Source organism: Bufo gargarizans, chromosome 8 (genome assembly GCF_014858855.1).
Source record: "Bufo gargarizans isolate SCDJY-AF-19 chromosome 8, ASM1485885v1, whole genome shotgun sequence".
NCBI classification, from domain to species: Eukaryota; Metazoa; Chordata; class Amphibia; order Anura; family Bufonidae; genus Bufo; species Bufo gargarizans.
This window is the reverse complement of record NC_058087.1, coordinates 104,374,773-104,400,850: the sequence shown is the minus strand read 5'-3', so window position 1 is coordinate 104,400,850 and position 26,078 is coordinate 104,374,773.

The following is a 26,078-nucleotide window of genomic DNA, read 5'->3' as shown; positions in this document are numbered from 1 at the left end:
CTTGCGAATTCGAGTTTTTATTTCATTTGTAGTGCACCCCACATATTGCAAAATGACAAAGTTTGCACATTATTAAATAAACTTCAAACTTTGTATTGCAATTTAAATAGGACTCTATAGTAAATTCCTTGTTATTAGCTGTAGATCTAAAATTCTTAGTGGGTCTGGTGTGATCGCAACAAATACACTTAGCATGGCCACCTTTATAACTGCCCTTATTGTTGAACCAGATTGATCTCTGTGCAATTTTCTCACAGAACAAACTGGGACTCAGAAAATTGACCAAACTTGGAGCCCTTCGTGCTACACATTTTACTCCCTCTGTGACAATATCCATCCACTGATTATCACATGATAACAGAGGAAGATATTTCTTAATGATATTACATCTGCGTTTTTTCTGTCAACTTTTTCATCTTATTTTGGCAAGATGGCACATGTATCGATGCGCCCCATCGAAGAAATGGGGGATAGAGTACAGAAAATGAATGCCATCTTTAATATGCCTGAACAGATTATACAGGACGATATTAATTTCAAAATACATATGTCCACCTTGGAGAAATTACTTTTAAAGGAGCTGTGTACATGGTGGGATGCCACCTCTCTTCAGAAGTATCTGGATAAACAAATGATACCCAGGGGTTAAGAATTAAGAAGAAACCAACCACCAATTACTACGACTTTTATAATTGAATGGCAAAACATTCTCACCGAATGTTCATCGAAAGACATTGCATCCACCCACTCTTGCTACAATATGTGGATACTCCAGGCTTTGTGGAGCTGGACAACAAGCTCAAAGACAGCCTGAATAAATTGTAGGATGATTTAATTAAAGGGATTCTGTCACCTCCCCTAACCCAAAATCGGATTTTAAAGCAGTCATGCAGCACAGCTCACCTTGAATAGGCTGTGCTCTTCTATCTTGTAATCCGTCCAGTAGTTTATGAGAAAATCGACTTTTATGGTTATGCGAATTAGCCCTGAAGGTGCCCAGAGGGGCGTTTTGTTCCCCTTAGTGAGCCCAGTAACGCCCCTCTTACAGTGCCCAGCCCGCCTTCCTTCCGACTGCCTAACCTCCCACAGCTTCTCATCCCTCTCCTCCCCCTCCCTCACGGCCGAACGAACTCTCGCACAGGCGCAGTACCCACTGAGGGCTGCGCCAGTGCGATCTGCAGGAGACTGAGGGCAGGAGCTTCATCCTCGTCAGTCAGCAGGGAAGAGCGAGCATCGGACGTCACTGGGCTCGGCGCATGCCCAGTGACGAGGATGAAGCTGCCACCTTCAGGGCTAATTTGCATAACCATAAAAGTCGATTTTCTCATAAACTATTGGACGGATTACAAGATAGAAGAGCACAGCCTATTCAAAGTAAGCTGTGCTGCATGACTGCTTTAAAATCCGATTTTAGGTTAGGGGAGGTGACAGAATCCCTTTAAGTTCAAACAAACCAAGTACAACAGGGATCTAGTGGATTACAGCTTCAACTCAGTATATTCCTGGGCAGAAGTTCGCTCAGGAACTGCACGATCAATACTGAGAAAATCCTGTTCCAGAAGGAGGGCTCATTCCAGAGTTTTATTCAGCTCCACTGATCCTGATTCAAAGGACTCAGCACCTGAAAACAAAGATGATTGTCCTGTCCTTGATAATACCCTAGCTGCCTCCAACATGCATATGGAAAGTTCACACAAGAAATCGGCAAAAAATGGAGGTCCGGCAGGCGGTACAGGAGGAGCCCGTCGCTATGCATCTCGCAGCAAAAAAGAGCACAGGACATCCAGGTCATAAATCTGTCAGCGTCGATTATCACTGAGGATCAAATTGGTGTGTTACGCAAGGTGATTTCATTCTCCACTACACACCACTTTGATTTCTATGCCACTATTCTCGATGTTAACAGATTTGCCAGTAGTCTTACTCTTAAAAGACTCTTGCACAGGTGCAGTACCCACTGAGGGCTGCGCCAGTGCGATCTGCAGGAGACTGAGGGCAGGAGCTTCATCCTCGTCACTGGGCATGCGCCGAGCCCAGTGACGTCCGATGCTCGCTCTTCCCTCAGTCAGCAGGGAAGAGCGAGCATCGGACGTCACTGGGCTCGGCGCATGCCCAGTGACGAGGATGAAGCTCCTGCCCTCAGTCTCCTGCAGATCGCACTGGCGCAGCCCTCAGTGGGTACTGCGCCTGTGCGAGAGTTCGTTCGGCCGTGAGGGAGGGGGAGGAGAAGGATGAGAGGCTGTGGGAGGTTAGGCAGTCGGACGGAAGGCAGGCTGGGCACTGTAAGAGGGGCGTTACTGGGCTCACTAAGGGGAACAAAACGCCCCTCTGGGCACCTTCAGGGCTAATTTGCATAACCATAAAAGTCGATTTTCTCATTAACTACTGGACGGATTACAAGATAGAAGAGCACAGCCTATTCAAGGTAAGCTGTGCTGCACGACTGCTTTAAAATCCAATTTTGGGTTAGGGGAGGTGACAGAATCCCTTTAAGTTCAAACAAACCATGTACAACAGAGATCTAGTGGATTACAGCTTCAACTCAGTATATTCCTGGGCAGAAGTTCGCTCAGGAACTGCACGATCAATACTGAGAAAATCCTGTTCCAGAAGGAGGGCTCATTCCAGAGTTTTATTCAGCTCCACTGATCCTGATTCAAAGGACTCAGCACCTGAAAACAAAGATGATTGTCCTGTCCTTGATAATACCCTAGCTGCCTCCAACATGCATATGGAAAGTTCACACAAGAAATCGGCAAAAAATGGAGGTCCGGCAGGCGGTACAGGAGGAGCCCGTCGCTATGCATCTCGCAGCAAAAAAGAGCACAGGACATCCAGGTCATAAATCTGTCAGCGTCGATTATCACTGAGGATCAGATTGGTGTGTTACGCAAGGGGATTTCATTCTCCCCTACACACCACTTTGATCTCTATGCCACTATTCTCGATGTTAACAGATTTGCCAGTAGTCTTACTTTTAAAAGACATTTTCACGATTCTGTGTCCGATCCTACTGTTGATACTGTCGAAATTGATCATTATGTTTCTTGCCCTAATGTTATTTCTCAGCACCATGTTCAGTTGCAATCAAGTATGAGTTTCCAGGAATTGATTCAAGTAAACTTCCTACAGGAATCTCGAACTAGGCAAGATGTACCAAAATATCTTCACTCAAAGTCTCCAACTCTCCAACAAAGACTTTTATCCGGTATAGTCGAGGTCTCTTGCCTTAGATCGATATCAGGAACTGGTAGAAAGAGACCTCTGCTCACTGCATGAATCCACTAAATATGTGGCACATGGTACTTCTCATAGCAAACATGAGAATTTATCACACAGTATAAGGGGGCTCTTAAAAGTCTACAGGAGATGCATAACATTGTTATTAAAGAGGCTGACAAGGGAGGAGCAGGTCTCATCTTAGATATTTGTGTCTAAAAATCTCAGGTATTATCCATGTTAAATGACCCTAACACCTACAAATCTCTACCTGGCAACCTTCTCCTCCCTTTTCAGTCCAAAATGGTTGGCATCTTGACCTTGGGACTAGATAAGGGCTTTCTCACTAAGAAGGAGTATGACTATATTTATGTACAACATCCTATTGTGTCAATTTTTCACGCACTCCCAAAAGTGCATAAGGGAATTTTCCATCCACCCTTATGTCCCATTGTGGCAGGAATCGATTCTTTCTCCGAGAGACTTTCGGAGTGGATCGATTCTCTGCTACAACCACTAATTCTGCAAATTCCAGGTTTCCTCAAGGATACTGGGTCTGTGTTGCAGGCATTTTCAGACTTCAAATGGAGGCCTGGATTTGCCTGGATCACAGCAGATATTACTGCTTTATATACCAGCATTCCACATGATCTAGCGCTGACATCCCTTCGCTGGTTCCTTAATAGATACAGTGATTATTCAGATGGACTCCAATAATATATGGTTATAGTGGTGGAGTTCCTCCTCCTGCACAACTTTTTCGGCATGCTGTTCTGGCGGGTGAACAGCCTGCTGGATCCGTGCTGCCGCTAGTGAGCACTTCCCGCCGAAAGTCCGCTCTGGCCCCATTTACTATAATGGGGGCGGGCGAGAGTTCCGACCACAGCACGGAAAACATGCCGAGAGGTGGCCGGAATAAAACTAATTATTTTTATGCATTTCTCACCATTGTTGTTTTTTGTTGAAAGCAATCAAGCCCTTTAAACAACATTCTTAGGACATGGCCAGACAGGAGGGCAGTGTCATGGCTGTTATAGGGAACAAAAAACACTGTGGCATGCAGGTGTGTTATTTTAAATTGGTTGTTAAAGAGGACCTTTCACCACTCCTGATGTGACTGTTTTAAGATCTACTAGCCTTCCCCATGTAATAACAATTCTGGAGACTCGATTCTTATGGCTCTATGATATGTCATTCCTTTATTATTTCTACTAAAAATTATAAAATTATGAATGAATTGATAGCAGTATGCAGTAAGGGTACAAAGGGGTGGTAACCAGTTGGGGGGATGTACCTGCACAGTCTGAAAATGGTAGCACTAATTTGATAGAAGGAGTCTGTGCAGGTACACCCCCAACTGGTTACCTCCCCTCTGTACCCTTACTGCAGACTGCTAGCAATTTATCCATAAATTCTGAGAGAAATAATAACGGAACGGCACAACATAGAGCCATAGGAATAGATGCTCTAGAATTGTTAGTACATGGGAATGCATGAACCTGTTAAAACAGGCATGTCAGGAGTGGTGGAAGGTCCTCTTTAAGTTGCCAAATGATTTTGCAGGTGAAACAGCTGTTTGTCAGAAAAATCATTCAACTACTTGTCAATACATTTAAAACATATTGTTGCACTGTGGTTTTTCAGTTATGTTATAGTTTGTTGTCTGCTTTTGGAATGGAAAACAAATGTAAGCAATCAACTGCCCTGCATATTTAAAAGGCTTAATTTTAACACGATGGATCAAATTAATGAATTTATTAAACTAATATTCAGACAGTTCTTGGGCAGAAGCTGCTGCTAACAGTGTGTGGCTTTTTCCCCTCTTCGTAATAGGTATGCAGGCTATTTAAGGGCGCCTTTGCACTCGCATTAGGGTACTCCATTATAGGTTCCTGTCGACAGGACTTTGTTTTCCATCCTGCATAACGGAAACCAGATGGATCCGTTATGCTTTCCCATAGACTTCTATTATGACAAATAAAAACTGATTGCATCTTAAAGCATTCTGCTTTCCATTCTGTCTCATGAATTCCATTATATTCCATTAAAACGGAGCCTATAACGGAATACCCTAATGCAAGTGAGAATCCGCCATAAAGTGTATGGCAGGCTTTGAATTAATTAACATCTACAGAAAAAAAGCCATACACTGTATAAAATAAACAAATCTTTATTATCTCTGTTAATGTGGTAAATGCTTATATCATAATTAATCCCTTGGTGACCTCTGCCGTACATGTAAAAGATGTTAAAGCTGGCACCCACTTCCCTGTACAGCGGGGGCTATAGCAGCCGGGTTTCTGCTGTTTCAAACAGCCGAGACCTAGAGTGGATGTAAACCTAAAAAATAACTTGGTCAAATTTGACCACAGCATCTGAGCAGTGCAGGCGCTGGAGTGCACATCTGAGATTGTGGAAGCTGTTACATTAGAGTAATAGGCCGGAGCCTGCAGCAGGCTTCGATGGCGGTCACTGGAATATACCAATACAGGTCAGCAGGTGGAAGCACTGTATTGGTATATAGTAAATGGTGTGTTCTTTGATGGCTATATGGGCCAGTTATAGTCACCTAGGGAGACTTATAAAATAAACAATATAATCACCCTCCTTTTCCCAAAACCAAAATAAATAAACAGTAATAAATATAGGCATAATCACATCCAAAAATGCCTGTACTTTTAAAATATAACAATATTTAACCCATACGATGTACGAAGTAATGGGAAAAAAATGTAAATGGCCAATTCACCATTTTTTCACTTCATCTCCGCCAATAAAAAATGATCAAAAAGTCACACCCACTTCAAAATGGTATTACTGAAAAGTACAGCTTGCCCTGCAAAAATGTGCTCATACAGCTCTGTACACATAACTACAAAAATGTTATAGAGGTCAGAATATGGCAATGAAAAAGAGAATTTTTATTTTTCAAGGTGATTAAAACGCAAGAAAAATATACAAGTGTGGTATTGTGGTAATAGTACTGACCTGGATAATGAAGGCAACAGGTCAATTTTACCATTAAAAAAAAACACATAAAACTGTGGCAGAATTGCATTTTTTCCAATTCCACTCCATTTGGATTTTTTCAAGCTCCCACTACTAGAGAGAAGCAAATTTCTCAAAAATTCGATTTGGTCCTTTCCGAAGATATTAGATTCAATCCAAATTTATTCGTGGACAATTGCGTTCAAAAACAGCTATTTCCTGGCTGCAGAAAGCCTGTATAGTGGTGTGGAACACTGTGCCTTGCAGTAACACACAAAGGGAGTCTGCTGTGGTAGTGACACAATACTGTGAGTCAGTATGACACGCACATGACAGGAGTCACACTTAGAATCACTGCACACTTAACTTATTTGGGCAGTTATGGGTCCAAAACTGGTCTAATAACTCAAGTGTAAACTCCGCCTTACAGGTCGATGTTAGCATCAAGAAGAAGTGCACTCCTTTTACACCCATTAAACGCTTATACAAGTAGAGCCCCCCTGACAGAGTGGAGAGGGTGTCAGCAGTAAGTTTGTGTTGACCTCACTGATTATTTTGCCCTTCCTCTGATCCATCAGAACAATAACCCCCCAAATAAACGTATCCTGTCTGTTGAGCACCCACCTTCACTCGGTCAGCATTTGGTCACTAATCCATGAGTATTGCTAAAGCCCAAAAAAGCCAGGAGTGGATCCAAAACAGAGATGACACGTAAATGGAATATTTGCATGTCTTCTGTGTTTTGCACCCTCTCCTGCTTTTGGCTACCAAATCATAGGCCAATTCTGATGCAAAATAGGCAACATGTCATAAAGGCCTTACATAGAGAGGATCCGTTGTGCGTCTCATTTTTCTTTCCTTCTGACAGATCAGAAGAAGGGTCAAATAAATTATGATATCAATCAGGCCAAAAAGGCAAAATAGTGGCCCAGTCATGAAACGGGGAGGGTGGAAACAGCATGAGAAGCCCAGGGAGTGGTCAAGTGACATAGCGGGGAGGTGGCAGCAGAATGAGGAGACAACAGAGTGGTCCAGTGACATATTGCTGAGGTGGCAGAAGCATGAGGAAACCACAGAGTAGTGATGTGGCAGCAGCATGAGGAAACCACAGAGTGGCCCAGTGACATAGTGTTGAGGTGCAGCAGCATGAGGAGACCACAGAATGGTGTGGTGGCAGCAGCATGAGGAGACCACAGAGTGGTGTGGTGGCAGCAGCATGAGGGGACCACAGAGTGAACCAGAGACATAGTGTTGATGAAGCAGCAGCATGAGGAGACCACAGAATAGCCCAGTGACATAGTGGTGAGGTGGCAGCAGCATGAGGAGACCACTGAGTAGTGAGGTGTCAGTAGCATGAGGAGGCCACAGAGTGGCACAGTGACATAATGTGGAGGTGGCAGCAGCATGAGGAAAAAACAGAGTAGTGATGTGGCAGCAGCATGAGGAGACCACAGAGTGGCACAGTGACAGAGTGGGGAGGTGGGGGGGGGGGCAATACAAGTACCAGATGAAGATGGTGGATGGCAGTAGGAGCACCTTACATCAGGTGTGGTATCAGGCAGGTGGCAACATTAGAATAGTAGCTGAAGAAGGTAGCCAGAAGAAACAGGTCTCTTTTGTCAAAGTGTAGGTGCGGCACCATGGATGATCCAGTTTGATGCATCAGGCACTGGTGTTTTAAAATCTTGGCTGATCCACACCTGATTCATCTTCACAGAGGTCAGTTTCTCCACATTTTGGGTGGACAGGCAAGTTCTCCTTGGAGTCACTATGGCCCCGCTGCATTAAACACCCGTCCTGATTTTTGCCCAGGCAAACTTGGCCATTTGAGGCCACAAATCAAGTTTGGCTGCCCAGTAGTCCAGGGGATCTACGATGTGGGGTGGCAGGGAGCACTCAAAGTATGCCACAACTTTCTGGTTCAGGTTCTGCTCTATGTCTAGCTGCTGGTGAGGCAGGTGAAGAAAACTGCTCATCGGCAACTCTAGAATAAAGTTGCTGCTGATAGAGCTAGTACTGCTCCTGCCCCGCAGCTCCCCCAGCAGCCATGGCAGTGGAACATAAGCACAGAGGGAGCCCCTGGGCAGACCTGCATGAGTTTGGGCGATGGCGCAGATAGGCAGCGGACAACTGACTACATAGGATGTCTCAATAGTAGTTCAGTTTGTCCTCCCTGTCAGCGGGTATAAAAAAGGCCTCCATTTTGGACCGGTAAAGAGGGTACAAAATGGTGGAGAGCCAGTAGTCATCCCTCTGGCGAATGGGGACAATTAGGCTGTCACTACACAAGCAAGTGAGCATGCATCGGGCCATTTGCGCAAGTGACTCAGAGGGATTTCCTGCCTCCATCTCCACTGCATACTGCGACAGTGTGTCTGGGTCCTCTGCCTCCTCTTCCTCATCGTCCTGTAGCTCCTCTAGCTGCTTCTGCTCATCCTCTCCTGTCAACTGTGTAGAAAAACCACCCATTTCTCTACACATTGCTTGTGTTAGAATGTCCTCCTCCTCTTCATCCTCTAGTTTAGCTCCCACAGGGCTCATGTGGCTTTGAGATACAGTCGCTATGTCTCCTGTCCCTGGCCACCCAGATTAAGCAGCATCTGTTCCAGGGCATGAATCACTGGAATGACAGTGTTGATGGCAACTGACAAATAAAGTGGCCTCCTGAGCAAACGTCAGGTGTCACGCATGAGCTGCCACTGGCTAACATCAAAGTTACTCAGGGGAGTACCTTTGTCCGCCTGTATCATCAAGAAATAGTTTATGGCCTTTCTCTGTTCACATAATTGGTCCATTATATGGAGGGTGGGATTCCAACGGGTGGAAATGTTGCATATCAGCCTATGTTGGGAGATGCTGTTGTGCCGCTGCAGCTCAATGAGGGTGTGCTTTGTAGTGTACGAGTGGCTGAAGTGCATGCAAAGTTTTCTGGCCATTTTTCAGAAGATGGGGTGAAGACTTCAGGAACCGCTTTACAACCAGATTAAACATATGTGGCGACATCATGTTCTTCACGTTGTAGGTTACCAAGGTTACGATTTTGAGTTGCTGAGGAGAAAGCCAGGATTCAATTTCTTGATAAGGAACGCAGTGCAGTTCCTCCCCTGTGTGACTCCATTCGCCCAGGCAACTAGGTGCAGATCGGCGTAACACCACCGTGTCCTGCATATGTGGTATGCTGGTGGGGCACTGAAAATTGTCCCTGCAGTGGAGGCTGAGGACATGGTGGAGGATGAGGTGGCAGAGGTGGACATTATCGCAGGACCAACCGCGTGAGAACGTGGAGGCGGAAGTGGTGTCACCTGGCCAAGTTGCTGGTGTGGCTGGGCAGGAACCACATTTACCCAGTGGGCCGTGAAGGACATATATTGTCCTTGACTGTCGGTATAGCTCCACACGTCGGCGCTGTCATGCACTTTGGCAGACACCAACAGGCTGAAGGACTGGCCCACCTTCTGTGCTACATGTGTGTGCAGGGCTGGTGCTGCCTTTTTGGCAAATAAATGATGGCTTGGGACTCACCACCTCGGCTCAGCACAAGCCATCAGTTTTCAGAAAGGGGCAGAGTCCAGCATTTGGAAAGGGAGGGACTGCAGCACCAGCAACTTGGCCAGGAGCATGTTCAGCTTCTGTGCCGTTGGATGAGTGTACACATACTGTTGTCTCTTGGCAATCGCTTTGGTGATGGATTGCTGACGGAATGACTTATGAGGAGTAGGAAGAGCAGGAGCATCAGTAGATGGTGGGAAGGACAGTCAGCTCCCTTCAGCTGAGGTGGTGGAGCCTTGACTGCATGAATTTGGGTGCGTTTCACTGGGTGATGTCAGATGAAACCAACGTCCAGAACATCAATAAGAGAGATACCTCATCTGTTACCCTTTCCTGAGCCTAGTCCACATTCTACGAACTAGACAGACTAAAGCAGCCCCAGCTGAATAAGAAGGCTGATGCATCTAAGGAACGGAGTCATTATACACCTACCCTGATCCAAGGCCACATCCATGCATTGTAGAATCTATGGAATGGTAAGAACCATCTACCTTATTTACCAATCCACCCTATAAACCCTATTTAGGGTTACTTGTTATATGTTGGTAAGGTACTTTGTAGGTCCATTTGGGCCTTCTGATTGACTTTGGGGCTGGAGTGTTCAATGGGATTGTGTATTTTTCTCCTAGCTTTATTTATTGATTATATTAAAAGTTACGTTTTACGAGTTACCACTGCCCCCCTTTTAATATTTTTGAGGACAGGTGAGGGCACAGGGCCTGCTCCTGGGCCATGCCAACTAAGCATTGTGTCTGAAGAACCCACAGACTCTTGACTGGGGGTATCTTGCGATGAAGTATAAGACCAAATGAACCATTCAAGCACCACTGGGTTGACATGACCGATAGATGACACCAGGAGCTCAGGCCTCTCTCTGCAACTCCTGCTGCCACCCCCCTTCTTCTGCTGCCTGCGACAGAAACTTTATGGCCACTGAGTGTTCCCTTTGAAGGGCCAGTCACTTAAATAATTCAATTAAAAGGAAATAATATACCCTAAAAAAGCTGTAGAACAATGTAACTTGACCAAATAAAACGCACTTGTTTTTTCCACTAATACACCCCAAAAAAGGCTGTAGTATAATGTAACTGCACCTCAGAACGGCAAATAATACATCCTTTTTTTTTTACACTTATACACCCCAAAAAAGGCTGTAGTACATTGTAACTGCACCGCAGAATGGCAAATTAGACATCCTTTTTTACACTAATACACCCCAAAAGAAACTGTAGAAAAAATTAAATGCACAGCAGAATGGTTAATATGATGTACATATATTTCCTATAAATAAACCCTGCAGCACAGCACTTGCACCTCAATAACAAATTATTTTTTGCTGGATTTACAGAGGTATCATCTAGTGCAAACCTAAAAGCAGCAGTATAATAGCAATTTGCATCCCTAATAAGTGCAACAAGGTGTAATAGAATTGCTCATATTACCTAGGCAGGACACTCTCCTATTGCACCTTGTTCTCATTTTATAGCGTGGATGATGCCTCCCTACACCTTAAATAATCTTTCCCTAAACTTGTAAATGTTTTTTTCAGCACAATAAAGTCTTTTCTATCACTGTTCCTAGCGCCTGCTGACGTCTCTCCCTGCCCTAAGTACACTGGAAAATGGCAGAATCCATAATGGCTGAGGCTATTTATAGGGCTATAATGTAGCGGGGTGGGCTCCCCAGGATACAGCGAAGTCACAGACAAGGAAAGCGACACTGACACCAGCTTAATATGTAAGAACAGAAACTTTAATTAGGCAAAAAGTAATAACGCAAGCATAACCAAAACAATACAAACATGCATAGAAAACGCTATATCCCGGACCCACAGATACTGTCCCTGCCCACTGGACAGGCCTAGCCGATGGCGGACAAAGCAGAGTCTGCAGAGTCCATGCTGTGGCGTAGAACAGGACTGACCTATCCGATGGCGGACACAGCAGAGCCTGCAAAGTCAATACTGTGCCACAGAACATTCCTGAACAACCTGGCAACCACACAACCCTAACTAGCTATCTAGTTTTAGGCCTAGGCTTAGTCTCTGTTTTTTAGGCTCTACTAGTATAAAGCATGGAGTAAACAGGTGTACTGACCTGTGTCCGTTCTGGACCCTAGGATGTCGCTTACCCGGGATGGCCATCAAGCTCTCAGCAACAGTACGGCCTTGCTTGATGATGAGGCTTTCTGTCTACACACAGGAACTGGTCTTCCTGGGACAACCTCTCTTTCAAAGAGCTGTATTCAGTAAGGAGACAACAGCTACTCTCCTTTCTTTGAGTGTCCATTCACTGCCGGACATCTGCAAGCCAGGATGGAATCGGATTCAGTCCCTCAGAGCACAATCCTTCCACCATGTCAGATCAACACTTCCTGGTTCACTCACAAGCAGCAAGCATGAGTCATCACCTACTTTATATATGCAAATCCCAGTGTGCTGGTTGTAGCTGCAAAACAGTGCCCTCTAGTGCCCGGAATGCCAAATGACAGTTTAAGTACAAACATTATGCCGGAATAGCTGTTACACAATCTCACAGGGCTGTGACATCAAAGGGCTGGCTGACTGCTGATTGGCTGCATGCATGGCATTGTGGGTGATGACTCCCCTGTGCTCCATCAATGACCGCTTCCATCTGTATTGCATATTCTCATAGCAGCCGGCACTCCCTGAGAGCCTGCACCCAGGGTCTACCGCCCCCCCCCCTTGAAAAGCTACTGTACAGTGGGCCCAGGGCCGGTTTTAGACAAAATGTGGCCCTGGGTAAAATCAAAAGCGGGGCCCCAAATCTCATAATAATGTACCAATAGAGTCACATTTTGCAGCCCTCCCTCACAGATTTACATGCCATAAAGCCCCACACACAGATATGCACCCTCCTGGCCCCCAGAATACGCCTCATGCCCCTTTCCCTCACAGGAATGAGTTCCCCTTCACAAAATGCTATAGTAACTGAGTCGGTCGTCATACAGCATGTACCCCAGGACTGCACAGCACTAGACCCTTCCTCACCCGGCTGCTTGCATATGCTCCAGTGTTAGTGCAGAAAGAAAGCTCTGTCCTATACAAATTTGGTCATGTCGGGTCTTTGGAGATGGTGTCTGCTGTGCAACTAGGCACCTGCTACCAATGTCCACGATCTGCAGTAATGCTGACCTGGAAGTTTAACCACCCCTATTCTGTGGTCAAATATAAAATGATACTTCTGCTGTATAGGAATGCCTAATGCATGAGAAACTACTATGAGCTTTTTCTGCCACAGTTTAGCATTGAACTCTATAGCTCAGTGGTTAAGGTTTTTGCCTCTATTGTATGAAGTTGTGAGTTCAAATCCTGGCAGAAACATTTCAGAAATATAGGCTAAATTAGACTTAAATACACATGGTGTCCCCAAGCATACTCTCCTCATGTTCATGATATAGCGGGCTTGGTTAAAACTGTAATAAAACAGATGTGCGCACCATAGGGTAATTTTGTGAGATCAAATGATAAGAATGATAAATTACAAGGCTCACCTTGAAAGGTTGTGCAAATGTAGGCACAATACTAATGAGGGCTTATCAGAAGGACCTGGACATCTGGAAATGGCGGTCTGCAGCCACGGGATCAAGAGAGATCTTCTTGTTAGAGATGCCTGGAATCCCCAAGAAGACAAGTGGCATGAAAAAAGCAAATACGTCCCACGGCGCAAAGAAACGCCAGCCAGTCACCAGGGTCAGGAGTAAGATCTTTTATTGCAGCGGTACAACGCATTTCGGGGAATCACTCCCCTTCGTCAGGTACAAAGGGCTAAGGGGGTATGATGTGCAGCCCTTTGTACCTGATGAAGGGGAGTGATTCCCCGAAACGTGTTGAATCGCTGCAATAAAAGATCTTACTCCTGACCCTGGTGACTGGCTGAGGTTTTTTTGCACCGTGGGACATATTTGCTTTCTTCATGCCTCTTCATGTTTATAGCACTGACTCTATATATGGACATAGTCATCTCCCTACTATACAGAATCCCACAATCAGCTACAATATATTCTTCTTCTCCTCTTGCTTTTTTAGACTTGACATGGAGAAACAGAACTTATTTTACAGTATTTTTCCCATCTCACTCAGCCTTCCTCAACATACCTAGCTATCAGAGTCAATAGCTCCACACTTTCCTGGTCCCACAAATCTGGTCCTTAGGGTACCCTTTGGTTTTGTTCTTGTCAGCTAGCTTTCTCATAAACAGATGTAGCAAGCAAATAGATTTGATCAAATATTAGCATGAAAGGAAGAATCAGGTTTACATATATGTGAATTCTTAATCTTTTTTCTTTTTTTTCTCTTCTCAGCAGTTTGTTAGAGTATCATCTGATACTCCATCTAATGTTCTGTACCAGCTAATGACCGAACAGTGGGGTCTTGAGGTTCCTAATCTCTTAATTTCAGTAACTGGACGAGCTAAGAACTTCCGTATGAAAATGAGACTGAGAAACATTTTCCGAAGGGGTCTAGTGAAAGCTGCAGAAACCACAGGTGATTTTTATTTTTATTTTTTTTGGGGGGGGGGGGGGGGGGGAGGCGGTTAGGGAATAGTATTAAATACAGTACATTTCTACAGTGTATGTGGAACTTGTACATTAAAAAAAATAATCTTTGAAATACCTTTTCATTTCCACGAAATTGAGTATATTCCATTGGGTAGCCAGCAACTAGTGACCACAAAGTATGTTTTATCCTACTGTATCTAAGGATTGAGTTTTGCAACAACTGGAGGGCCACAAGTTGACATGCTTGAGTTAGAGAAAACCTAATGTATTTCATAAAGTTGGAATGTGTACAGTAGTTATAATAAATATCACACTGTACACCAAGCAGCCATAACCTTAAAAGAAGTGAAATGAATAGCATTGATTATTTTATTACTCTGGCACCTGTCAGTGGTATGTGAAATATACAGTAAAAGCCAGGAAGTGAACAGTCATTGAAGTTGATGTGTTGGAAGCAGAAACAGTAAGCTAGTGCAACCTTTGATAAGGATCAAATTGTGATGACTAGATCACTGTGTCAGAGGGTTGTGGGTTGTTCCCAGAGTACACTGGTTTGTGATGTAGTCTAAAGAAAGATAAGCAATCAACCGGCTACAGTGTGATTGGTACCCAAGGCTCAATGATGCATTTAGGAAGCAAAAAGTCTGGTCAGATCCCTCATGTCAAAATAAATACACACAGCACAATAAATCATGTGGGGCACTCTATCATTTACCACAGCTGTAACTAAAAATGAGCCTGAAGTTTTTCAGGTTCTTTTCAGACAAATCCACTAAAACGACGCAAAGTGCCATGTTAGTGCACACGTCGGCAGGAAAAAACACTAGGAAGGAAGAAGGGTTCTTGATTGACCCTGATAGGTAGTTAAGGGAAGAGCTTGCCCTAAATGGCTCCCAGGCCAACAGAAAGTCTGGATGAATCAGTGCTGCAGCAGGCAGGGAGGTGCCCTAGCAGAGTGAGCAGAATGTTATTGCTGGGCTGTGCATGAGGGTGGTTGGGTATAGCAGTGTTTGCCAGAAAAACCATCTAAGGGAGTCAGAAATCAATCAATCTTGCATTTTACTTCCAGGGACAGTGAAAGGAAAAGTTAAAATCACAAAGAAGAATTGTGTGTGTAGAATAGGGAGCCAGGGAAGCTGTCAGCCAGGGAGTGAGAAGTGAGGCTGGCTGTGCCTGCTAGCGCAACTGCAGCTGCTGCAAACCTTAAAAGCTGCTACCTACAAGGATGTTACTAGAGATGAGCAAATTTCTCAAAAATTTGATTTGGCCGGTTTACCGAATTTTCTGAATAGATTTGTTTAGATCCAAATTTATTTGTGGCGAATCACGTTAAATAAACTGCTATTTCCTGGCTGCAGAGAGCCTGTATAGTTGTGTAGAACACGGTGCTTTGCAGTAACAGGCATAGGGAGTCTGTTGTGATAGTGAAATAATACTGTGAGTCAGGATGACACACACATGACAGGCATCACTTTTAGAATCACTGCACATTTCACTTATTTGGGTAGTTATGGGGCCAAAACTGACCAAATAACTCAAGTGTGAACACAGCCTTACAGGTCGATGTTAGTGTCAAGAAGAAGCGCACTCCTTTTACACCATCGTCTGCTGATTCAGACAGAGATGTCTACAGAACCTGTTCTATTAAATGCTTATACAAGTAGAGGCCCCCGACAGAGTGGAGAGGGTGTCAGCAGTAAGTTTGTGTTGACGTCACTGATAGGGTTGAGCGAACCCGAGCTGTAAAGTTCGGGTTCGTACCGAACTTTAGGATTTTTGGACCCGAACATTTCAGTAAAATTTTGGGTTCGGGTTCGGTGTTCGGCGCTTCCTTGGCACTTTTTGAAAGGCTGCAGAGCAGCCAATCAACAAGCGTTTAACTGTCTGACCTTAGAAGCCATCACAGCCATGCCTACTAATGGCATGGCTGTGATTGGCCAGTGCAGCATGTGACCCAGCCTCTACATAAGCTGGAGTCACGTAGCACTGCACGTCACTCTGCTGTTACTGGTGTAGGGAGAGGATGCGGCTGGTAATTTAAGGGAGAAAATAGGAGAGAATCTTTGTTCAGAACGTGAATCTAACTCGGCGATCGACATACATTTAGTTGTGTGGGTGCAGTGCACAATCTTTTTACCATGCCCTGAACGCAGTGACCGAAAAAACAACAACTTTTATCCGTCTGTTAGATAGGTGGGTGATGGCGGCGGCCATTTTATGGAAGCTCTGCATTTGAGCTTTTGGTACATTGAAATCCAAGCTTGAAAAACTGCACTATTAAGGCTACTTTCACACTTGCGTTCGTCGGTCCGCTCGTGAGCTCCGTTTGAAGGAGCTCACGAGCGGACCCGAACGCCTCCGTCCAGCTCTGATGCAGTCTGAATGGAGCGGATCCGCTCAGACTGCATCAGTCTGGCGGCGTTCAGCCTCCGCTCCGCTCGCCTCCGCACGGCCAGGCGGACAGCTGTCCGCCTGGCCGTGCGGAGGCGAGCGGATCCGTTCAGACTTACAATGTAAGTCAATGAGAACGGATCCGCTTGAAGATGACACCATATGGCTCAATCTTCAAGCGGATCCGTCCCACATTGACTTTACATTGAAAGTCTGAACGGATATTAATGCAGACGGATCCGTACTGAACGGAGCCTCCGTCTGCATTAATATGATCGGATCCGTTCAGAACGGATCCGATCAAGCGCAAGTGTGAAAGTAGCCTAATCTGGATAAAAAAAATCTGGTGCATTTGCAGGATTAGTCAGTGGGCAATTTAAGCTAGAAATACAGCCATAATTTTGTTTTTTAAATACCCTTTTTGTGCAAAATACACAATTTTACATCACTAGCTGCATTTGGACGTGTGAAATTCCAACGTTCTATACAGCTTTCATATTCTATTAGGGAAAAAAAAACATCTGGATTAGTCAGTGTGCAATTTAAGCTAGAAATACAACCATAATTTTCAGTGTTTTTTAAAACACCCTTTTTTTGCCAAAATCCACTATTTTACAGTTCTGCACATGTGGAATTAAAGTTTAATATATACAGCTTTCATATTCTGTTACAAAAAACACACTTTTTGGGCAATATACAACATCTGGATTAGTCAGTGTGCAATTTTAAGCTACAAATACAGCCATAATTTTCTGGGCTTTTTAAAACGCCCTTTTTGTGCAAAATCCACTATTTTACATCCCTAGCTGCATCTGGACGTGCAAAATTCCAACGTTCTATACAGCTTTCATATTCTGTTAGTAAAAAAAACAAAAAACTTTTGGGGCAATATACAAAATCTGGATGAGTCAGTGTGAAATTTAAACTAGAAATACAGCCATAATTTTCTGGGATTTTAAAAACACACTTTTTTGCCAAAATACACAATTTTACAGCACTTGAAGCATCAGCACGTGTGAAATTCAAGGGTTATATACTGCTGCCATATTCAGTTATTAAACAAACACGCGTTTGGGAAAAAAAAGTTAATTGTGAGATACAGCCTTTACATAGTGTGGTTCTATTCACTTATTTGAAATACAACCATTTTGGGCACAAATCTTTCATTGCGGCCTAGTGTGGGTCAGGGCGTATTAGATACACCCGTTATATACTGGGGTTATATTCTTCTATTAATAAAACACCCTTTTGTGGTCAAAATACACCATTTTTCTGGCCTTGCAGCATAAAGACGTTTAAAATTCCAGGGTTATATACTCCTGTCATATTCAGTTATTAAACAAACATGAGTTTGGGGGGGGGGGGAAAGTTTATTTTGCAGCCTTTGCTTCATATGTCATTGTGAGATACAGCCTTTACATAGTGTGGTTCTATTCAGTCATTAAACAAACACCCATTTTGGGCACAAATCTTTGAGTGCGGCCTAGTCTGAATCAGGGCGTGTGAAATACACCCTATACATGCTGTGGTTCTATTCTGCTAGTAATTAAAAACCCATTTAGGGCAAGATCCTAAATTTAAGAAATATGAGGAGAGCGTCAAATAAGGGGTGTGGCCCAGGTCGTGGTGCTGCAGGTGGAGTACCTGTTGCAGGGAGAGGACGTGGTCGATCTGTGCCAGCTACACGCACAAGTGAAACCCCTTCCTCAGGTGTGAGTAGGCAACAAAACCTTTAGCGGTATTTGATCAGGCCTAATGCGGATCTACTGGGTAAGGCCAGAACAAGTACAGGTGATAGTAGATTGGGTTGCTGACAGTGGCTCCAGTTCCTTGACATTGTCTCCCACCCAGTCTCCTGCTGAAAGATCAGAGTTGGCACCAGCAGCCGATGTCTATCAGTCTTTCACCTCACCCCCTGGCAAATCAGCCAAGCAGTCTGAGCCCCAAGTCATGCAGCAGTCTCTTCTGCTTTTTGATGACTCTGCTATCAGGGTTTCCCAGGGCCCTCCACCTAACCCTGCCCCTGAAGTAGATGAGATTGAGTGCACTGATGCCCAACCACTTATGTTTCAAGATGAGTACATGGGAGGACCATTGCAGCACGTTGGTGAAGAAACACAGGTGTCAACTGCTGGGGCATTCAAAAGTGTGCAGACCGACAAGGAAGTCAGGGGTGAAGACTGGGTGGAAGATAATGTGGAGGACGATGAGGTCCTCGACCCCACATGGAATCAAGGTCATGCGAGTGACCTATGTAGTTTGGAGGAAGAGGCGGTGGTCGCACAGAGCCACCAGCACAGCAGAAGAGGGAGCAGGGTGCAAAAGCGGAGAGTCCGTCCTCTAGACAGTACGCCTGCTACTGCCCACCGCAGCAAGGGACCGAGCACAGTTCTTCAGACAATGTGCTGAAGACAAGACACGAGTGGTTTGCACGCTGTGCAATCAGAGCCTGAAGCGAGGCATAAACGTTCTCAACCTGAGCACAACCTGCATGACCAGGCATTTAAGTGCTAAGCACGAGCTGCAATGGAGTAGACACCTCAAAAACCAAGAAAGGTCTCTGGCTCCTCCTGCTTCCTCTTCTGCTGCAGTCTCGGCCTCTTCATCTACCTCTAGAATGACAGTGCCAACTGCCACCCTGCAAACAAAGGATCTGCCAGCAAAACCACCAACTGGGTCACCTAGCATCACCGCAATTTCCCACGGAAGCGTTCAGCTCTCCATCTCCCAAACACTGGAGAGGAAGAGTAAGTACCCCCCTACCCACCGGCAATCCCAATCCCTGAATGCCAGAATTTCTAAATTACTGGCCTTTGAAATGCTGTCATTCCATCTGGCAGAGATGGAGAGTTTTAAAGGCCTTATGGCGGTGGCAGTCCTACAGAATGTCGTGCCCAGCCGCCACTACTTTTCCAGGTGAACTATCCCTTCCACGCACAACCAAGTGGGGGACAAAATCAGGTGTGCACTGCACAATGCCATCTGTGGCAAGGTGCACCTCACTACGGATACGTGGACCAGTAAGCACGGTCAGGGACGTTATATCTCCCTAACAGCACACTGGGTAAATGCAGTGGCCGCTGGGCCTGAGGCAGATAGCAGTTTGGCGCATGTCCTTCCACCACTGAGGATTGCAAGGCGCTTCAGTTTGCCTCCTGTTGCTTCCTCCTCCTACTTTGCTTCCCCATCCTCTACCGCCTCCTCATCCGGTCAGCGTAACATCTTCACCATCAACTGCTTTACAGTCAGGGTTAAACGACAGCAGGCAGTTTTAAAACGTATCTGTTTGGGGGACTAACCCTACACCGCGCAGGAGCTGTGGACGGGCCTTGAACATACAGACCGATGAGTGGTTTGTGCCAGTGAGCCTCAAGACTGGTGGTGTGCGATAATGGGAGAAATCTCGTAGCAGCTCTGGGACTAGCCGGTTTGACGCACATCCCTTGCCTGGCGCATGTGCTGAATTTGGTGGTGCAGAGATTCCTTAAAAATTACCCAGATATGTCAGAGCTGCTGCGTAATGTGTGGGCCGTCTGAGCGTGCTTTCGGCGTTCTCACCCTGCTGCTGCTCGCCTGTGAGCGCTGCAGCGTAACTTCGGCCTTCCCGCCTCATATGCGACGTACCCACAAGGTGGAACTCCTTGCACATGCTGGCCAGACTGTGCGAACAGCAGCAGGTGATAGTGGAGTTTCAGCTGCAGCACGCACGGGTGAGTCGCTCTGCGGAACAGCACCACTTCACCACCAATGACTGGGCCTCATGCGAGACCTGTGTTCCTTGTTGCACTGTTTCGAGTACTCCACCAACATAGCCAGCGCAGATAACGCCAATCTCAGTGTAACTATCCCACTTCTATGCCTCATTGAAAAAATGCTGCTGGCAATGATGGAAGAGGATGTGGCACAAGAGGAGGAGGAGGAAGAGGGATCATTTTGTAGAGTTTCCGGCCAGTCAATCACAAGTGGCTCCAAGGGTGGGTTCCTGCACCCCCAAATGCCAGGTACAATATTGTCCAGCCAGGGCACAGTTCTGGAGGATGATGAGGTGGAGGATGAGGAGGACGAGATGCAGGAGGAGGAACCGTGTTCACAGCAGGGTGGCACCCAGACCAGCTCATGGCCATTACTGGTGCGTGGCTAGGGGGATACAGAGGACACAGACGATGCACCTCCCACAGAGGACAGCTTTTCATTGCCTCTGGCAGCCTGGCACACATGAGCGATTTAAATGCTGCTGTGTCTCCGCAAAGATTGCCGAGTTGCCCACATTCTAACTTGTGCTGATTACTGGGTAGCCACACAGCTGGATCCCTGTTACAAGGACAACGTACCGTCCTTTATTGTTATGGGGGATCTGTGGGTGACGCAGTTTTATGGGGGATCTGTGGGTGACGCACTGTTATGGGAGATCTGTGGGTGACGCACTGTTATGGGGGATCTGTGGGTGACGCACTGTTATGGGGGATCTGTGGGTGACGCACTGTTATGGGGGATCTGTGGGTGGCTCTTATTGGGGTCTCTGGATGGCACTGTTATGAGGATCTGTGTATGACAGTTATGGGGGGGATCTGTGGATGACACATATATAGCATCTTATGCTGTGTGTCATCCACAGATCCCCTCCATAAGTGTCCCTGTAGTGAATGACCCTCAATACACCAAGTGGGGGTCGCATCTGCTTTTATAATGACAGCGGGGCCCGTGCAGTGACTGTATTCTACTACACGGGCCCCGCTCACTGTATAATTGTATCTCTAATAGTTAATTGTTATGTACGGTTGCAAGAAAAAGTATGTGAACCCTTTGGAATGATATGGATTTCTGCACAAATTGGTCATAAAATGTGATCTGATCTTCATCTAAGTCACAACAATAGACAATCACAGTCTGCCTAAACTAATAACACACAAAGAATTAAATGTTATCATGTATTTATTGAACACACCATGTAAACATTCACAGTGTAGGTGGAAAAGGTATGTGAACCCTTGGATTTAATAACTGGTTGAACCTCCTTTGGCAGCAATAACTTCAACCAAACGTTTCCTGTAGTTGCAGATCAGACGTGCACAATGGTCAGGAGTAATTCTTGGCCATTCCTCTTTACAGAACTGTTTCAGTTCAGCAATATTCTTGGGATGTCTGGTGTGACTCGCTTTCTTGAGGTCATGCCACAGCATCTCAATCGGGTTGAGGACTCTGACTGCAACACCTATCTTCTGTTGAGCTTCAGCTGGTGGACAGATGGCCTTAAGTTCTCCTGCGAAATGTCTTGATAAACTTGGGAATTCATTTTTCCTTCGATGATAGCAATCCGTCCAGGCCCTGACGCAGCAAAGCAGCCCCAAATCATGATGCCCCCACCACCATACTTCACAGTTGGGATGAGGTTTTGATGTTGGTGTGTTGTGCCTCTTTTCTCCACACATAATGTTGTGTGTTTCTTCCAAACAACTCAACTTTGGTTTAATCTGTCTACAGAATATTTTGCCAGTACTGCTGTGGAACATCCAGGTGCTCTTGTGCAAACTGTAAATGTGCAGCAATGCATTTTTTAGACAGCAGTGGCTTCCTCTGTGGTATCCTCCCATGAAATCCATTCTTGTTTAGTGTTTTTTACGCATCGTAGATTCGCTAACAGGGATGTTAGCATATGCCAGAGACTTTTGTAAGTCTTTAGCTGACACTCTAGGATTCTTCTTCACCTTAATGAGCAGTCTGTGCTGTGCTCTTGCAGTCATCTTTACAGGACGGCCACTCCTATGGAGAGTAGCAGCAGTGCTGAACTTTCTCCATTTATAGACAATTTGTCTTACCATGGACTGATGAACAGCAAGGCTTTTGGAGATACTTTTATAACCCTTTCCAGCTTTATGCAAGTCCACAATTCTTAATCGTAGGTCTTCTGAGAGCTCTTTCGTGTGAGGCATCATTCACATCAGGCAATGCTTCTTGTGAAAAGCAAACCCAGAACTCGTGTGTGTTTTTTTATAGGGCAGCGCAGCTGTAACCATCACCTCCAATCTCATCTCATTGATTGGACTCCAGTTGGCTGACACCTCACTTCAATTACCTCTTGGAGATGTCATTAGTCTAGGGGTTCACATACTTTTTCCACCTGCACTGTGAATGTTTACATGGTGTGTTCAATAAAAACATGGTAACATTTAATTATTTGTGTGTTATTAGTTTAAGCAGACTGTGATTGTCTATTATTGTGACTTAGATGAAGATCAAATCACATTTTATGACCAATTTGTGCAGAAATCCATATCATTCCAAAGGGTTCACATACTTTTTCTTGCAACTGTATATAATCGCATAGTCAGCGCTGTGTATTACTTACAACGAGCGCTTGGTAGGTAGCAGAGAGGCGGGAGGAGGTAGGCCGGGAGGACAGGCGCTGGCAGCGTGAGTCATAAGTCATGCGCCTACCCCGCCTGCTTCATTCATAAGGTGGGCGGTGCTGGCGTGTGACGTAGTGACTCACTCTGCCAGCGCCTGTCCTCCCGGCCTGCCTCCTCCCTCCTCTCTGCTACCTACCGAGCGCTTGTAGTTGTAAGTAATACACAGCACTGATTATGCGATTATATACATAACAATTAACTATTAGAGATACGATTATACAGTGAGCGGGGCCTGTGTAGTAGAATGCAGTCACTGCACGGGCCCCGCTGTCATTATAAATGCAGATGCCGGCCCCCAGCCCCTCCTTCCTCACAGCTGATACACCCGCTGCGGCATTGGGTGTATCATTGAAAATTCAGCAAAATCAGCAGCATTCGCCCCATAAGACGCACTGCTATTTTCCCCCCCACTTTTGGGGGGGGGGGGTGTCTTATAGGGCGAAAAGTACAGTAATTAAAATGAACCAGGCATGGATGCCTCAGTACTTGTCTGTACCTTGTGCAGAATAAACAAAAATACTTTTCAAGTCTGAGAAATTACACCCCTATGAGAAGCGCCAAAACCCAAAGTGCATATCAGAGAGAAAGTTAGTTATATAAACATTAAACGTTCACCCTTATTAGGGTGACTGAAAGGTGGAGGGGTGAGTAAATGATAAATACACCACTAAAACGTACCTATAATTAGTAGGTGGAAATAGTCACATAGAAAAACCACATAAAATAGCCATATAACGGTATGTTAAAATAGCCAAGGATAATAATTATTAACTCACTTCACGGGGGGTGGCCAGCTGGATAAACTCAAGACACCAGCATGAACCATAAACCCCCCAGCCAGGAGCTCCCGTAGAGTCTTCAAAACTGATGGTTGCCCAATAGGATGGAAAGAAGGGAACTTCACCTCAGTGTTGTTGTTGAAGGCTTTGGCTTCTTTATTAGTGCATAAAAGGCTCAACGCATTTCGGGGTATGCAAACCCCTTCATCAGGAGCAGGTACGAATAAAAAGATATATGCTTGTGATAACAATAGTGGTATTTACCTGATAGCCCTATATAGGGTTATGAACATGCCAATAGGGTGTATTTTGGAGGCAAGGAAGAGCGCATGACACCGTTAGAAAACCAATCATCACACCTTTTTCCGTTAGTTTATCCAGTACCCCAACCAGAAGGTCTAAATACTACTAGTATCCCCACCCCCTTAAATCATCATTGAAAAGGAAATCATCTTTCTACCCCCTGGACAGTAGGGGCCCTCACATCGAGAGTTTCTATAATATAGTCATGGAGGAATTTAAAGACACTTTCTCCCAATTAGGTCCATCCAGTCAGCTAACTACTACTAGTAAAACCAAAAAGAAGGGGTCCGCCCCATTAGTTCCAGGACCCAACAATTTAAACCAAAATCTCCAACTAGCTCTCAAGAATCTGAAACAGAATCGGGACATAGTTTTAAAAAGTGCAGATAAGGGGGATCAATAGTCATTATGGATACTACATATTATGAAGCCGAGTCGGACAGAATTCTGTCAGATACAGAGTACTATAAGGAACTCACCATGGAATATACCCTGATATTAAATGGATTGATTGATAAAGGACATCAAAACGGCGTGATTGATAAGAAGGAAAAAGTATACCTTAAAGCTCTACACCCTTCACTGGCACGTTTTTATTTTTTGCCTAAGGTACATAAGTCCTTACAGAACCCCCCTGGACGGCCGATTATTTCAGGGATTAACTCACTCACGTCCAATTTGTCAGAGTATGTCAATGGCCTACTCCAAAAATATGTAATTTCCCTGCCCTCCTATCTTAGAGATTATACCCAACTAATTTGCACTTTAGAATCTTTTGAGTGGAGAGATGAGTACAGGTGGGCAACCCTTGATGTTGCAGCACTTTATAGTAATATTGTACATTTATTAGGCATAAGATCTGTTAAGGATTTTATTGATGCAGATATTCTTATGCCACAGACACAAAGAGATTTTGTTTTACAATGTATTGATTTTATTTTACATCATAACTATTTTATTCATAATAACACTTTCTACTTGCAACAAAAAGGTACAGCTATGGGGACTAAATTTGCCCCATCATACGCCAATCTCCTGATGAGGGCCTTCGAAAAGCAAATTGGCTTCCTTTGTCACCCCAACATCGTTTTTTATAAACGATATATAGACGACATCATCCTAATTTGGAATGGCGATGTTGAGGACCTGAAGTCTTTCATAAATAAGGTCAATACCAACGATTGGAATCTTAATCTCACATTAGAACACCATCCGAAGGAAGCCGTTTTCCTTGACTTACATCTGAATAGTGTTAATAATAGAATTTTGACAAAAACTTTTTTTTAAATGTAGACACAAATAGTTATTTAGATTTTAATAGTTGTCACCATCATAAATGGAAGAGTAATATACCTTTTAGCCAAATGAGACGTATTAGGCGAAACTGCACTGACGATAGGGTAATGAGGGAACAAATAGGCCTGTTGGGTAAGAGATTTAAGACCAAGGGTTACCCACTACAATTTATTGAAGAATCCAAAAATAGAGTCCTCAAGGAGACACAAAGGACTAGTCTTAAACCAAAATTCAAGAATTTGACCAACTCTTACGTATATAAACCGAGCCTTATTACAAGATATAACTCTAAACATAAAACCATAAGACAGATTCTCACTAAATATTGGCCAATCTTGCAAAAAGACCCCATTTTAGGGAAACACATCCCTCCACAACCAAACCTAATCTACCGCAGAGCTAAAACACTTAAGAACATAGTAGCCCCCTCTTGTCCTAAGCCAACTGGCGTGAAGACCATCCCAACATGCCACGACCACAAATTAGAAACTACCAAAGGCGTATTCAAATGTGGAGTACGAAGATGTAAGTGTTGTGCTATGTTACAATGTGCGATAGGTGAATTCCAACTACCATCCTCTAACAATAAAATCACCTTCAAACACCACATGAACTGTGGCACAAC